General features: G+C 38.5%; 1 protein-coding gene across 6 annotated transcripts in view; it reads left to right on the top strand.

Annotated features, from left to right (window-relative positions):
• Positions 1–16089, top strand: part of LOC102291406 (obg-like ATPase 1) — a 48233-nt gene that overhangs the window by 10642 nt on the left and 21502 nt on the right. The gene's annotated exons all lie outside the window — the stretch shown is intronic.

Genomic DNA, 16089 nt, shown 5'->3' with positions numbered 1-16089 from the left:
ATAGCTGAATTTGTTTGCTGATTGTATGCTGTTATTGACTTTCCCACTGTGTGAAAGGAGCTCTGATTAAAGTCGGCTGTGACAGGCACAGCGCAGACGGACAGAAAGGGTTAAGATTAAGGCCATTTTTCTATATTGTTCCTAGTTGTCTCTGTGTATCACTGGCAAACATATTACTTCTGTTTCAGTGCAGTTTTCAAACAGCATTGCTGCATGGTGACTCTGTAGTATGTGAGACGTGGAGCTAGCAGACCACCTGCTGTAACTTAGTAATGATTTACAGAATGGATGAGACGTGTCAGGTGAGGTTAACTTTTGTCAGCTCAGTTTTTATGGACTTTTTCTGGAATCACAGGCATATAATCCTTTTGTTTTTTTGCTCTCACAATAAATCTGTTGGTCTGCTACTGATGAACTCACCCTTTGGTTTCCTATATATATCTATCTATATATCTATCTATATATATAGATATATAGATATATACTGTATATACTATATATATTTTTGTTTTAATTTTTAGCAAATCAAAGGAAAAAGACAGAATTAATTCTGCTCCCAAGGACTCTTTTGGATATTCCTCCATGCCACTTACTGCTGTCCAAGAGACACATCACTGAACCACACCATTGTAGTCATGGACATATTACTTTATTATGCAAAAAAATCCATACTAGTCTATTTACAAACAACCTTTTGCACTGATATAAAGATAATATAGATAATAGATAATCACTTTTATCATCTTAGAAAGTGGTTTGTTCCACATGCGTGTATATTCAGTTCTGTTTACACCTCTTCACAAGTTTTTGGAGTTCTTACCACAACTTGCTGATTTGGGGCTGAATTTCTTTGAACTAACTGCAGTTTGTTCAGTACAGTGAATATTAAAACATTATTAACTCCCAAAATGAAAGTATCACATGTACAAGGTATTGAAAAGAAAAGATACAGACAGCACTGAAAGAGATACTGACAGAGATGACAATAATCAACAGATGATAATGCAATCCAATCATCTGATATCGAGGCACTGAGCACCACAAACAGAACTACAAGAAGCCTGAGGGTTCAGCTGCAGTCAGTGCTCTGCAGTGCCAACTGAGGCAAAGTGTAGATGAAGCAGTAGATGTTTTGGAGCCAATGCTGCAGGAGCTAAAAGATGGGGAAGGCTAAAATGGCCTGTGTATGTTATAGCTACTACAGTTTCCCAATATAGCCGAGGGCTAGATTGTTGAACGCTTTCCTTGGTGAAAACATAAACTGGCAGCAGAACTGAGGATGCAGCTAATGTTTACGGTGCAAGCTGCTGTGTGTTCATGAGCATGCTAAGTGGCCACAGGCAAATAAGCTAAAATAGGACTGTTTCATTTTTAATAAACAATATGGCATATCCTGATAAAACTGTAGTTCTTAGCAAATGTTACACAAACAAGTTTAAATAGTGCTTTTATTGGAGATTGCTTTCATGTCCGTTCAGGAGTCATTTATTTATTCATGCAGTGTTTAGCAGAGCTAAAGTGGTGTCACTCAATGCATAGCTGTGACTCATAGGTTAAATTAGACACTCTGCTATCTACACTCACTGACCGCTTTGTTCAAATGCTCGTTAATGGCAATATCTAATCATCCAATGACATGTCAGCAGTGTAATGCATTTAGGCATGTAGACATGTTCAAGATGACCCGCTGAAGTTCAAACTGAGCATCAGAATGGGAAAGAAAGCTGATTTAAGTGAATTTGGTTGTGGCATGGTTGTTGTACATAGTGTCTGAGCATAGGGAGAAGAATCACAGCTTACAGTAATTTCTAATGTGAGCTTCAGTAGATTTTCTTAGTTTACATGCTGTGATCAGCTGACCTGCTGCTCTTTGTGGATTTACACAACTGAGTTCAACAAGATGTCAGCAGCTTCACGAGCTATCCTGGCTGATTTCCATCTCATACACGGACACTGACACTATATATTTTTTATACTATCTTTATACTAGACAGTGCAAAGTTGGTATAATGTTGGAATTCAGTGAATTAATCTAAGTAACATCATTTTAAATGCAGATTATTCTCTGCTACACTCTATGTAACCTAACTCTGACCATGAACATCACAGCCACTGTGTGCCAGTCCAACACTATACTAACACAAAGTTAGTATAGTGTGGTTTGTTTTGCAGACATCACACACAGATAAAATTATGAGATTACATGTAAGCTTTAAATTTGCAGTTTATTAAGCATCACTGAGCAGTCCTTACCTTTTAATCTCTTCTTCCTTTCCTGTCTTTTCTTACATCTTTCTTTATCTCTGAGTGAAGTTATCTCACATTCTTTGCTTTGGAGACCTGACAGGACATTGGGTAAAAAATAAACACAGAAGCAACATGGGATTTTTTTTCTCCAATGTCCCTTGTGGGTTTCCATACTTTTCACTTCCTGTGAAATATAGCAGTTGGACCTTTAGCTATCAACACACTGTGCAACAAACTGCACACAAACAGTTTGTGTGTTTGCTGATGTTTTTTGAGCTGATAGAAACATTGAACATTTGAAATTACCTCCCACTTAAAAAAGTCACTCCCTTCATGCTTCCTCCTTCCTGTATTAGTGATTAAGCCTGGTGGTGGTTTTATAGTATATGGGATATTTGGGCTACTCAGTATCAACTGAGCATTGCTTAAATCTCACAGCCTACCTGAGTATTCCTGTCAATTATGTCCATCTTGTTATGACCACAGAGTACCCATTCACTGATCGCTGCCTCCAGCAGGATAGCGTGCCATGTCACAAAGCTCAGATCATTTCAAACTGGTTTCTTGAACATGAAAAGAAATTCACTGCAGTCAGATGACCTCCCCAGACACCAGATCTCAATCCAATAAAGACCCTTTTAAGCACTTTGAGGTCAGGGAGAGTAGAAAAGCGCTATATAGGAATGAGTCCATTTACCTTTGGGATGTGATAGAACAGGAGCCTCTCATTACGTATGTGCAACCAACAAATCTGCAAAACTGTGTGATGCTGTCATGACAACATGGACTAAAATCTGTTTCCAGCACCTTAATATATATGTATATAAATATATGACCTGGATGAGTGTGAACCTACACAAAGATATATCACTTTAAAAACAACAACAATAAAAACATATATTTTGCATCTTATTTTAAACAGCGTGACCAGATTGTTGTCATTTTTGTGAGCTGTATATTAGTAATACTTTCATGGGTTATATGTGGTTAAAACGACCCAAAGTTGGGCCAAATGTAAAAACTAGATCCACACGCAAAACCAACTCTTTTGTTTCTAGTCGCACAAAGAAGACAAACATTCCTGACAATCGGAAATAGAAATCGAAAGCTTCTCTGTGTGTGTCTGTGTGTGTGTGTCTTCAACTATCTGTTCTGGCATACCATTGTTTCCCACTCTTGTGAAGTCCCTGGAAACAATGTGGTTTGTTTCACAAGTTAACCATTAAACATACCCGCTTTTGTTTTGTAATTATATCTATCTGGTGTTAAGCAGACTGCAATGCTGAAGCCACTGCTTTTATATAGCTTGATTATATGGTTGTGGGGAATCGCACTTTTTTGTGCCTGGAGTGGTATGTTTTGGGGCTTTTTGGAATTAGCACAAGAGTTTATATAGACACTATAGAGAGAGATTAATCAAGAAAAAAGGTCAGTGCAGTTTAATGATCGGCCTGAACCTAATGAAACTTTAAATATCAGAACAATTTTCTGTCTGGTCTTATTTTGCCGTATTTCCTTGTCTGTTAAGGGCTATAACTGTAACTTTTTCCAGGCTGTAGTAAAAACGTATTTTCCTTTGATTTTGGGTCCGCACATTATGAATATTTTTCTTCCCCTAATACCTTTGAAAAGGCTGTTTAAACGGAGGATTTGCTTTCAACAATGCCTTCCAAAATCTATTAGAGCACACGGTGACATCCTGAAAGCCGATTCTGCTGAATGCACGGCGTTTCCTGGTCTCCCAACAAAATACTTTGCAGTCTAACTGTTCCCAGCCCTTTTGCACTGACTGGAAAGTGTTTGGATCGTTACTGTCTGTGACAAGACACAGACATGTTCTACTTCATCTACTCCTCTGTTCCCCGCTATAACTCTGCCAGCCCACCTGGCCTTATTCCCAGATGTTTGGTTTCCAGCAATTAGATGTTTGAATGCTCACACAGTGCCCCACATCACTGCAGGAAACCTCTAGTTCACTTCTAATGAAGACTTATTTATGGTTGCATGGCACTCGGGAAGAATCTAGCCTAAAGATACCGGGTGCATTTAATCTTCAGGGACTTTCTTTGGTTGTGAGCAGCAGACTGGAAAGTAGCTGTTATTTTTGGCAACTTTTCTTTTACTGTGATAGCGATGCTTTCAGCACCTGAATTCCTGGTTAAGTTGAGGTTTTCCTACTGCCTGAAGGTTCAGTTTAAACATTTAGAAAAATAAAGTCGATCAATCAAATGAGATCTTAGTTATGATAGCAGTGTAGATGTTACATAGCTGTGGCCTTTGTGGAGCTGATGTTGTCTATTAATTTGTAAGTTATCGTTTGATGCCATGCTAGTAGTAATTAGTTAGCATCTGCAGAGTGTTGTTGGCAAATCAAAACATACAATAACATCAGCGTGTATATTGGGAAGTTGTGAAGAACAATTTTAGCAGTTCTAATCATAGCTGGGGTTTTTTTTTTTGTGGTGTTACAAAAGTAAAAATGTATTCATTAAAAAATAAACATGAATGTTTTGAAAAACATCTTCAAAGTATTGAAGAAAACTGGATAGCTCACAAAACATATGATAAAGAAAAGCTTTTTTTTTCTATGAGCTTCCACAGGCATTTGGGTTTTTGACCTTAAAACATGAACATGAACATTACTGCACTTCTCCAGTTAAGACTGCCAGCCATTTATAAGTCAGCACATATAAATGGGTTACACAATATATCATATGACACTTCTTGACTTTCCAGATGCTACTGGAAAAAGGAAATTCTAAGGTTTGTGATGGTTAGAAAAATCTCGTTTACTGTTCAATTTCCTCCTTAACATTTGCTAAGGAGGAAATTGAACAGTAAGAAATGTTAAAGAGGAAAACTGACATTACAGACCAGTGTGCATCATGTAATGAATGAAGAAATTGCAGTTTGGCCATTACGCTAAAGGAACAGCGCTTCCTGGCTCTGCTATATCCTCTTCTGGTTGTTTTTCAAGCTCAAAGTTAGAACCAAAGTTAAGACTCCCCAGCCAAGAAATAATCCAGCACTAATGTCCCTGAATTTCATGTTTTTGATTGGATTAAAAACACAAGATACCATGTTTTCATTTGTAGGATTTAGTTGAGCAGGTAAAGTAGATTTTGGTTCCGTTTGGCAGAGCCAGGAAATGGCTTTTCCTTGCTAACAGTCTGTATGCTATGCTGCTTTATATTTACACAGTTGGTGCTGTTTGAGACATGTACAGATCTTTGCATCTACTGCAACCTTTACTAGAAAAAAGTTGAGAAAGTCTGTACACATTGCAAACTAGATGCACAGTAAATGCACTGCGAATCAGAGCTTAGTTAGAGACCAATAACCGATGAACTTCTTTAATTCTGAGGATAAGTCATGTACTTAGTTTGAAGTCTTAGACACCTGGAAAACATAATTTATACTGCTGTTGTATAATCTGCAACTCACCGCGTGCAATATTACAAAGGCACTAGGTGGACTCCAAACCAGCTTGCATGAATGTAATAATTTTGTTAAGTCTATTAAAAATGTAATATACATGATGTAAGACTAAATTCCTTAATTTCTTTTGTTTTTTAGACTTTGAAGGTGCAGGTAAAATCATCGTTTATTGGGCTATAATGTAAGGTGTAAGTATATTCATATATAGCTGATATTGTAAGTTTGAATTTTAAGCAGGAGCAGGTTGGATTATTCCAACCTATTGTAAGTGAAGGTAAAAGGTAAAGACAAATGAAGGGCAAGTTAGTTAAAAGAATCAGGAATTCATCAAAAACTTTGGGAGAGCTTTTATCTATTTCAGTTGTGGGTGGTGGAAGTTCTGGGATTCAAATCAAAATACCTTAAAAGTGACAAGATCTACAAAAAGTTGATGATTTAAAGACATTCTTTGCCTTCACGGACTTCCACATGAGTCACCCTTATCTGATGAATTCATGAAGGCAGGCGATGGCAGGTTAGTTAGTGAGACGTTTGTGTTTGTTTATTGCATCGTTCAGACGTCATCCCACACTTTGCTTAATGCTCGCAGTGAAAAAATCAAACCGATTGTTTAGCTACAGGCACTACAAGCAAACTGGATCAGCTATTCAGACAGAGATGATTTATGGCTGACTTGCCTCCCCACAGACGCCAGTAATGGCTGTTCTCCAAGAATTCAGCCCTATCACTCACCAGCTCACAAATTCTTAAACTTGACTAACGTCCAATAGACGTCACCTGGCCCAGCGTGCTCACTGTGTATGATGTTGTCAGCCGCTCAGTTGCAAAATCTTCTGTTGAACTAAATTAACTTTCAAAAGCTTTGGTTGTTTTTCTAAAAGCAATTTTAATTTTGTTAGCAGCCTTTTGTTAATAAAATAATGAAAAACACAGTGAAAACATGTACACATCGTGCAACATTACAGCACAAATACATAAACAAGTGTCCTAATTAATGTGTTACATGTGGTCTCTTGTCCAAAAAATAACTAAAAGTACACAAACTAGGGTATGTAATTGAGTTTATTTAGCTAATAGTAAACATATGCAGTAAAACTATTTTGTTTTTGGAGTAATATCTTTTATTTTCTTTCATGTCAAGGTGTATTTTCCCCCCCTTATCGGAACAAGTAAAGCAACAATATGTGAGTCAGCTTTAATATTGAAAGCATTTGTGAATTAATACTTCCAGACTTGTCTTTCCCATGGAAAATAAAAAAATAACCATATAAATTCATTATGAAACATCGAGTCCTGATTAACAATTAAACAGCAGGGGGCTGTAGCTTTTAGCAAACATTACAAAAACATAAGCATACGGCATTTTGGTGGGAATTTTTTTAAATTTATAGCAGTAGCATCATGAACATTTGGAACTCTGTTAACAGTGTGTGGGCCAACGTAGGCGAATGCAGAGGAAGTAATAAAAAGATACAAAGATAAACATTAAAAGAAAATACATATTTTTGTCTTTTTTAGTGATTTTCCCCCTTTTTCCTATAAGCTATGCTAAACAGTAAAATGAGCGTAATGAGTCCAGTCATGTTCTCACTAGCTTAGAAAATGTCAAATCATCAATGGCGCGTAATGTAAACAGACTAAGAGAATCTCAGTGTGCTAACACTCAATATTGAAAAGCATTAAACTAGATAATATTCTTTATTGGAAATCATTGCAAAGGCTCGAGAATGCTTGTGAAAATTACCGTAAGTGAGCATAAGCTCCAGTGCAAGTGGAATTGGCAAACTGTCCTGTTGTCTGATAAATCACTTTTATATAAAATCAATTTTATATAACATTATGAAAAACAAAAAGCAGGCAAACAAAACAAAACAAATTAACAAAAAAAACATTTTAAGGACAAATCATTGTAAAACTTAGGGGACGTCTACAAAGGAACCATTGTTTTGTAGCTGAAAGTTGGTTGCTGAGGAAAATTTCAACCTCCAGTTGCCTAGGCAACCTTGTATTTACAATCTTGTCAAATGTTGATCCAGGGTATCCTTCACTATCACTATCACTTTATTGGTTTCCCTCAGAGTTGACAAAGTCTAACCGGGGACCTGTCCATAAGTTGCCAAAAGTCAGCGACTTTCTGTGTTCTCTGGTCACCACATCGCTGAGAATTTATTCCAGTGTGGAGGCCCCTTCATGCCTGAATTATTTTTCTACAGTAAATTTATGTAGAGCCTATGATACAGCCTGTACAAGTGGTAGAAGCCTTTAACAGCATTTATACCTTTAAGGGCCTCCTTAGATTTCTAGGGAAGTGCACAACAGCTTGAGTTTGGGAGTAATGTTACACAGAAGTATACATTCCCTGTTAGGCATTGTAGATGATAAACAAAGCAATTTAAAGCTGAAAACTACACAGTAAAAGCAAATCAGATGTAATTTTGGCACATTAAAACAAGTTGCGTATAGGATTAAAATCAAAGTCTACACAGTGTTGTATTCAGATTAAATAGTTTACGAGGAGAAAATGATCTACTTTCCTCGCCATTCTTTTGCAATGATTCACCTTGTACAGCCGCCTTGCTGGGTCCTGCCACCTGCCTTTCTTTCTGTTCACTGGTAAAAAGTAATAATTGTTCATTTAAACTGGTGATAAAAAAAAAAAAATCCTGACATGTATGCGAATCTTTGCTTTTCTAAGCTGTTGTTTTAACCAATACTCAAACTTTAAAATCTCCACCATTTAGTTGCCGTGGGATCGTCCTCCTTTTGTGTGTTTTCAGGCTGTGTCGAGGTGCTGTCACAGCATTTAAATGAGCATTTTGCTTCAGCGAGAATGAAGAGTTTTTGTCAGCCTCCACTCATCATGGATGATTAGAGAAAAATGTCTACCCATCTTGACTGGAGATCGCCACAGCTCCAGATAACATGCTCGGTGATTGAAGGTCGCAATATTTTGAATTCTAATGGGCCTGCAAGATGAATTGCCTGAAATAGACTGTAGAATCTTCCTGCTTCCTCCCCATGCCCCCCTTGCCTGTCCGCTGTGAAAAGAACCACTGGGAATGGCAAGGCCCGATGATCATAGAATTATTGGATGGTGATTCTAAACCCTTCAAAAGGGAGTTGCTATGGAGATCTCGTTCCAAACTGTGAAATGATTCACCTTTGAAAGGCTGGAGGGCCTGAAAGCTGAACACATCATTGTTCAGGTGGCGGTTGGTTAGGAAATTGCTGGTGTCTGTGCAATCAGCGGCACTATAGTAGTTAGGGATCTAAAAAGGTTTGTTCTCTGAATGATGTGGGACAACAGTGGTCTGCATATGACAGTTCCTTTCAATCAAGGCACTCTCACGCTCAGCGGTTTAACAAAATGAATGAAATGACAGAGGTTAAGCTAATGATAAGTGAATTAATACCGTTGTTTCTGTCTGTAGTCAGTTCGGGAGAACAGACTACCCACAACATTCAGTTTTCAGCTGCACACGGATCAGACATGTCTAAACGACTTTTCCCTACACATATATACTTTTTCACTCTGTGATATGAAACCTGGTGGAAAGATGCACTTTTAAAACTCAGTTTACCATTAGATTTTTCAGCTGTCAGTAGATTACATAGGAACTGGAGGCACTCTGTGAGGTACAGATATTCATACTATTGAGGACTATGATCTATTTTTAGCTGGAATCATGTAGAAAACATGAGTATATCTCTGAAGGGCTACAACCCACTATTTTCAGAAATCAAACTGCTTTTTAGCAGCCAGTGTATTTGCCGTAATTGATATTGGCCGAGAAACAAGGCAGAATCTTCCACAAACTCTGTTACTGAAGCCATGTGCTACAGATATGGCTGTCAGTTTCATGCATCTTAAAAAGAATGTCAAGAAGATATCTCCTGAATGAACATAAATACCCGTATGTGTATTGCCTGTGTTTTTATGTCGGGAAGACATCCATAATGTGCTTTTCCTGACAGACTCATAAAATAGCTTTTACTGCTCTGAATACCAGGAGAATTGCGGCACTGAGTTTGCATGAACATTTTAAGAGCAGCATGAGGAATGCAAGTTCTTCAGATGTGCTCTTACCTATCTTGCATGTGAAAACATGCACAGGAAGTTAGAAGTCAATGAATACTGTAATTTGACTGAATTATGTTGACCACATATCCTCCCAGGTAGCAACATCAGAGGAAGCAGCTCAATCAGTATTGATCTTGACTTGACTCAGATGACTTTCTCGTCTGTGTACCTGGCAGATAAGTATTGTTGTTGTGTTAAACTTGGTATTTGTGAATTTTGTTGATGTGAAGTTTTGAAGAAAAAAAAAGGTTTCTTCTGTTATTTTGGGTTTTTTTGGTTTTGTCTTCTTAAATACTTTTCGTTTATAAATATCACTTTGAGTTCTATCTTCTCAGGCTACACCTGCCTGCAGTGCTGCTGTAATTTTACAGAGCTTAGCCTGATCCCTAATCAAGCCATTGAACACTGCACAACCTCTAGAGACTAATCCTTTTGTTCTGTCAATAAAGGAGCACCTGTTAATGGTCTTTTCATAATGTACACCATTTAAAAAGAAGCAATAAAACTGAACTGCGAGACAAACCTGACTCCTGAAAGTTGGCCTTTCCAACCTCTTCTTTCATTTTTTGTGTGTTTTTACTGTCTTGCATGTGGTTTTGTGTGGCGCCACAGTTTCATAAGGGCTGTCTTCACTGAGCCCTGCCCCGACCCATTTTTTTAAAGGCTAATTGTGGAGATTGCCCCATCAGATTTCCCTCCTTTCTTTCACTTTGTGCATTTGTTGCCGGGCTCTAAGCCTTGAATGGGAAGGCAGTAGAGTAGATGCAAATGTTAAATTAGGCGAGATTAATTAAAGCAAATTATTTTGGAATATGCGGTAGTCAGCAGAGAGTGGCAGTTGATGACTAAATAGTGAGTGATCAGCTGCTCTCCTTCCTTGAAAGCTTGTTTGAATTTACTTTTTTATTAACATATATAACAATAGTTTAAACATTGTTAATTACTTAAGACATTAAAAAAAATGGGCTTACTTTAGGCATATAGGAACATACATGCATTTTAATGCTTTAATTAAAACCTACACCAGCCAAGACTGGATGTATCTTTGTAAACTTCTATGCTCTAATTAATATGTGCAAAATTAAGGAACAGTTTCCCTCTGCTACACAGTGCAAAACTGTACATCATGATTGTTTATAATGTATGTATATTCTTGCAGCTAACAAAATGATTACATTGCATTATATTTTCTGAGTTCATGCAGACACAATAGCAAATTTTCATTCAATCAGTGCTGAACAGGGAGATGGTAAATTGGAGCAGCAAAACAATAATTCCACTGATTAGCCCCTTTCTGTGTGGCGTAAGTGAACTGTTTATACTGTGGAGTACCTCTGCAAGAGGAGAGGAACCAAAACAGCCTGATTAGGCAAAGAGTAATTGAATAAGTTCATTTCACCATGAGGACAACGCACAGGATGACAGCTTGCACAAAAGTCTACAGCTTCTGTTGACTTGCATGGTTAATAAGATGTTGCTTTTTTTTTGGTTGTCTATCATTTTCCTGTAGAGCTTGATTGCAAAAGTTTGCTTTTATGGAAAACCAAGGATTTATGGCTCCTTAACACAGTGAAAGATATAATATTCTGCGTGTACAGAGGTTTTGGTAAAAGTCAGCATAAAATGTGAAAAAGCACATTGTTGGTATCAGAGGAACTGGTTCTTATTTGTCAAGTTTATAAAGCAGCATTGTGAGGCTGTACTCTGACATAATGTTGCTCTAAGCTAACAATCGTAACAGTTGTAATGCTAGTTTGAATGCTTTACAGGTATGATGTTTACAGTGTAGCCGTCTAGTTGTAACAATGTAAACTGTGGGGCGGGAGAGAAGCTCAATTGCCAACTTTCATTTGCTCTCCAAAAAGGTCATTAGAGCATGCAACCTAGCATAAAACCTTCCAATACAAATACTTAATATGCATATAACTTAATTTTCCTCATCATGTTTTGCTATGTTTTTCTTTTTTAATTTAAAATGCAAGAACAAGGCAGATGGAACCATGGGAAATCAGAATATTTCATCAAAAATAAAATCAGTGTAGAACATTTACTTTAAAAACAACAACAACTACTGAGCACCATTTTAGCTACTTTTCTATTATTACCTACTCGGATCGACTCGGCATAGTTCGCCAGAGTTTTCAGGTTTCCCATTAGGTAATAGTACCTGGTATCACGTACTTTCTGGTACCTGCTGGACCGGGATCCCAAGTGATCCAAGCAGGTGTTAAAATGTGACATGGTCAGACTGCGTGCCACCGATTGGCTAGTCAGTAGCGTCACTCGATGACTCATGAGAGCGTCTCGTTCACAAAAATCAAAACCAACATTTTTGAAACTGGGCAACAAGAGAAATGGCTACAAATAATAAAACCGTGGTCCCTGAGTCTGACAAAAGAGCAGCACCAGATATATTCTCGACCACTGTTAAAGCCTTCATGTCGCATATTAATTACATTAATATCCGAGTCAATCCGTGGCGAGTCGGTCCAAGTAGGTACTAATGAAAAAGGGGGTTTTCAAGATGACGCTTGGCCCTATTACCTATTCTGACTTATAACATAAAAAGTGGCCGCGCAAGAGTTTTAACTCTTAATTGTTTATTAAATATTAGAAAAAAAAATATTTAGACTGTTGGTGCCACTCCGTGCCCTTCCTCTGGACACACCCATGCGTAGGTGGCAATAACAGATATAATGCGTCTGTTTACTTGGTGTACTTAACAAAGACATCAATTTGTTTTAATTTTAAAGTTCAAACTAAACAAACTTCTCTTTAGGAGCCTCTCAAGTGATCTACATGCGTCACATATGGTGATGTTTCATTGTACAGATAGACCTGAAACTCAGGTATGCTGTTGCTCATCACGCCAGTGGTGCATAGCTATGAATCATCCATATTTCCCATATATGTGACTGTTAGAACTTGTTGAGATTTTATCTCAAAGGGCCCTTCCTGTCGACAGTTCTCCACACATTCAGGTGTCAAAATATGAATATTGATTGTTGATAAAGTTTGGTAAATATACACATTCCAAACATCACTCACCTGACAGCCACTTCCTTGTTGAAGGATATGGGATTCCTATTATGCTTCAGTGAAACTTCACGAGTTGCTGTTGTCGACTGATATATGACAATGTGTGCAGCTACAGTGGGGCAAAAAAGTATTTAGTCAGCCACCGATTGTGCAAGTTCCCCCACCTAAAATGATGACAGAGGTCAGTAATTTGCACCAGAGGTACACTTCAACTGTGAGAGACAGAATGTGAAAAAAAAAATCCATGAATCCACATGGTAGGATTTGTAAAGAATTTATTCGTAAATCAGGGTGGAAAATAAGTATTTGGTCAATAACAAAAATACAACTCAATACTTTGTAACATAACCTTTGTTGGCAATAACAGAGGTCAAACGTTTACTATAGGTCTTTACCAGGTTTGCACACACAGTAGCTGGTATTTTGGCCCATTCCTCCATGCAGATCTTCTCGAGAGCAGTGATGTTTTGGGGCTGTCGCCGAGCAACACGGACTTTCAACTCCCGCCACAGATTTTCTATGGGGTTGAGGTCTGGAGACTGGCTAGGCCACTCCAGGACTTTCAAATGCTTCTTACGGAGCCACTCCTTTGTTGCCCGGGCGGTGTGTTTTGGATCATTGTCATGTTGGAAGACCCAGCCTCGTTTCATCTTCAAAGTTCTCACTGATGGAAGGAGGTTTTGGCTCAAAATCTCACGATACATGGCCCCATTCATTCTGTCCTTAACACGGATCAGTCGTCCTGTCCCCTTGGCAGAAAAACAGCCCCATAGCATGATGTTTCCACCCCCATGCTTCACAGTAGGTATGGTGTTCTTGGGATGCAACTCAGTATTCTTCTTCCTCCAAACACGACGAGTTGAGTTTATACCAAAAAGTTCTACTTTGGTTTCATCTGACCACATGACATTCTCCCAATCCTCTGCTGTATCATCCATGTGCTCTCTGGCAAACTTCAGACGGGCCTGGACATGCACTGGCTTCAGCAGCGGAACACGTCTGGCACTGCGGGATTTGATTCCCTGCCGTTGTAGTGTGTTACTGATGGTGACCTTTGTTACTTTGGTCCCAGCTCTCTGCAGGTCATTCACCAGGTCCCCCCGTGTGGTTCTGGGATCTTTGCTCACCGTTCTCATGATCATTTTGACCCCACGGGATGAGATCTTGCGTGGAGCCCCAGATCGAGGGAGATTATCAGTGGTCTTGTATGTCTTCCATTTTCTGATGATTGCTCCCACAGTTGATTTTTTCACACCAAGCTGCTTGCCTATTGTAGATTCACTCTTCCCAGTCTGGTGCAGGTCTACAATACTTTTCCTGGTGTCCTTCGAAAGCTCTTTGGTCTTGGCCATGGCGGAGTTTGGAGTCTGACTGTTTGAGGCTGTGGACAGGTGTCTTTTATACAGATGATGAGTTCAAACAGGTGCCATTCATACAGGTAACGAGTGGGGGACAGAAAAGCTTCTTACAGAAGACGTTACAGGTCTGTGAGAGCCAGAGATTTTCCTTGTTTGAGGTGACCAAATACTTATTTTCCACCCTGATTTACGAATAAATTCTTTACAAATCCTACCATGTGGATTCATGGATTTTTTTTCACATTCTGTCTCTCACAGTTGAAGTGTACCTCTGGTGCAAATTACTGACCTCTGTCATCATTTTAGGTGGGGGAACTTGCACAATCGGTGGCTGACTAAATACTTTTTTGCCCCACTGTATATTTCAAATCTAACTATACAGTGCTTACAAAAATGTCTCATAAAGACGCTCTATCCGTTTGGGTACAATTATTCAAGTAGCCTACAATTTTGAAGCACTTTTCATGTAGGGCTGGCTGTAAAAATACTGAACATATTCATATTATGTAATAACTGATAACTGATTTATTGTTGAATAAAGCAAATATGCATGGCTTGGAGTGAAAAGGAAAACAAAAGAAAGTTGTTTGTGCATGCTGTGGATATTTGACATGGTTTCCATTGTTTGTGTGTAAGAGGACAGCTATAAAGAATTCCAGTAATTAACAGTGAATGGTTGTTAAGGCCTCACACACAGGCCTAGAGAGTGGAGCCTTTGTGACTTCCTGACAATCGCCAGTTGAAAAAAATATATATTTGCTTACTTGTTTCAAATTGTTAAGTTATTTTGTTGTTGTTTTTTATAGTTTGCTGTTTTTTGCCTGCAAGAGTAAAATTCTACTTTAAACATTCATGATAATCTAGCAAGAGCCATATAGAAATATGATATGTAATACTTTTATATATATACGATGGACATTTTTATTGGGGGGGGGGGGGGGGGGGGGTGTAGAATTGTGACCATTTGATGTCTTACTTTAGAACACAACACTTTTAGTTAAGTAAAATATTAACTTCAGAAGTTTCGTTTGGAACTGAGTCTGTTTTCACGCTGCAGTGTTCCCAGTGCTGTAGAATGATTAATACACCAGTGAGGTGCTCTTTCTCTCCCCCCCCCAAACACGCCATGTTGTCAAACAAGCTCTGCACAAACTGTACTTTGTAAATTGAAGAAAATATTTGCAAGACATGTGGGAGAATTGTCCACTACAGTTGCCAGTGTTAATGTTAAAGGCTTGTCACTCTCATGTGCCAGATGTACAACCCACCCACCACCACCCCCCCAGCCCCACCCCCACCCGCCACCACCCCCCCCTTCCAAACCCTGAGCACTGCTGAAGAATCAGAAGGAGTCCTAAGAGCCGCTGGTGGCTAAATGGTCTGCTTCACAGTCTCATTACCTAATCACCAGCATAGCCACAGCTAAGATGCAAATGATTAGAAGACGGCTGTCCTCTTTCATATAAGATCGCTGACATTTTCTCCTAAATCATGCTTAGTTTTCTGCGCTTTTTGTTGGTTTTTATGTTTTTTTTCACTAAATGGCTAATAGTTTTAAAACGGAGAAGTAGGAAATGCAAGGCCAGATGCTCTCCGCTTCATGCAGAATGACAGACAGGCCTGTTTTAGTTGCACTTAAAGCCAATTTTAGTGGAACTTGGCTTGACACTGTGAGCTGGTTTCTAACTGTTCTGACACACTGAAAATAAAGATTAAATATATTCCTGAATATTGCATTTCTATGACTGACATTGTGCTTTTTTTATGTGGATGCCTTTTTTTCATATTCTCTGCAAAAAATAATGCTTTTCCTGGGCTGAATCTAATCACTGTTTCACATTTGATTTCCAAAAAGTCAATGTCATTGATTCTGTTACCCCAATTTGCTGTTTGGATTATACGTGTTCATCTAAAGCAGTGCTGTTG

Source organism: Haplochromis burtoni, unplaced genomic scaffold (genome assembly GCF_018398535.1).
Source record: "Haplochromis burtoni strain Fernald_Lab_line unplaced genomic scaffold, NCSU_Asbu1 Contig_48, whole genome shotgun sequence".
Classification (NCBI taxonomy): domain Eukaryota; kingdom Metazoa; phylum Chordata; class Actinopteri; order Cichliformes; family Cichlidae; genus Haplochromis; species Haplochromis burtoni.
Note: the sequence above shows the minus strand (reverse complement) of the source record. Positions and strands in the feature narration are given on the sequence as shown.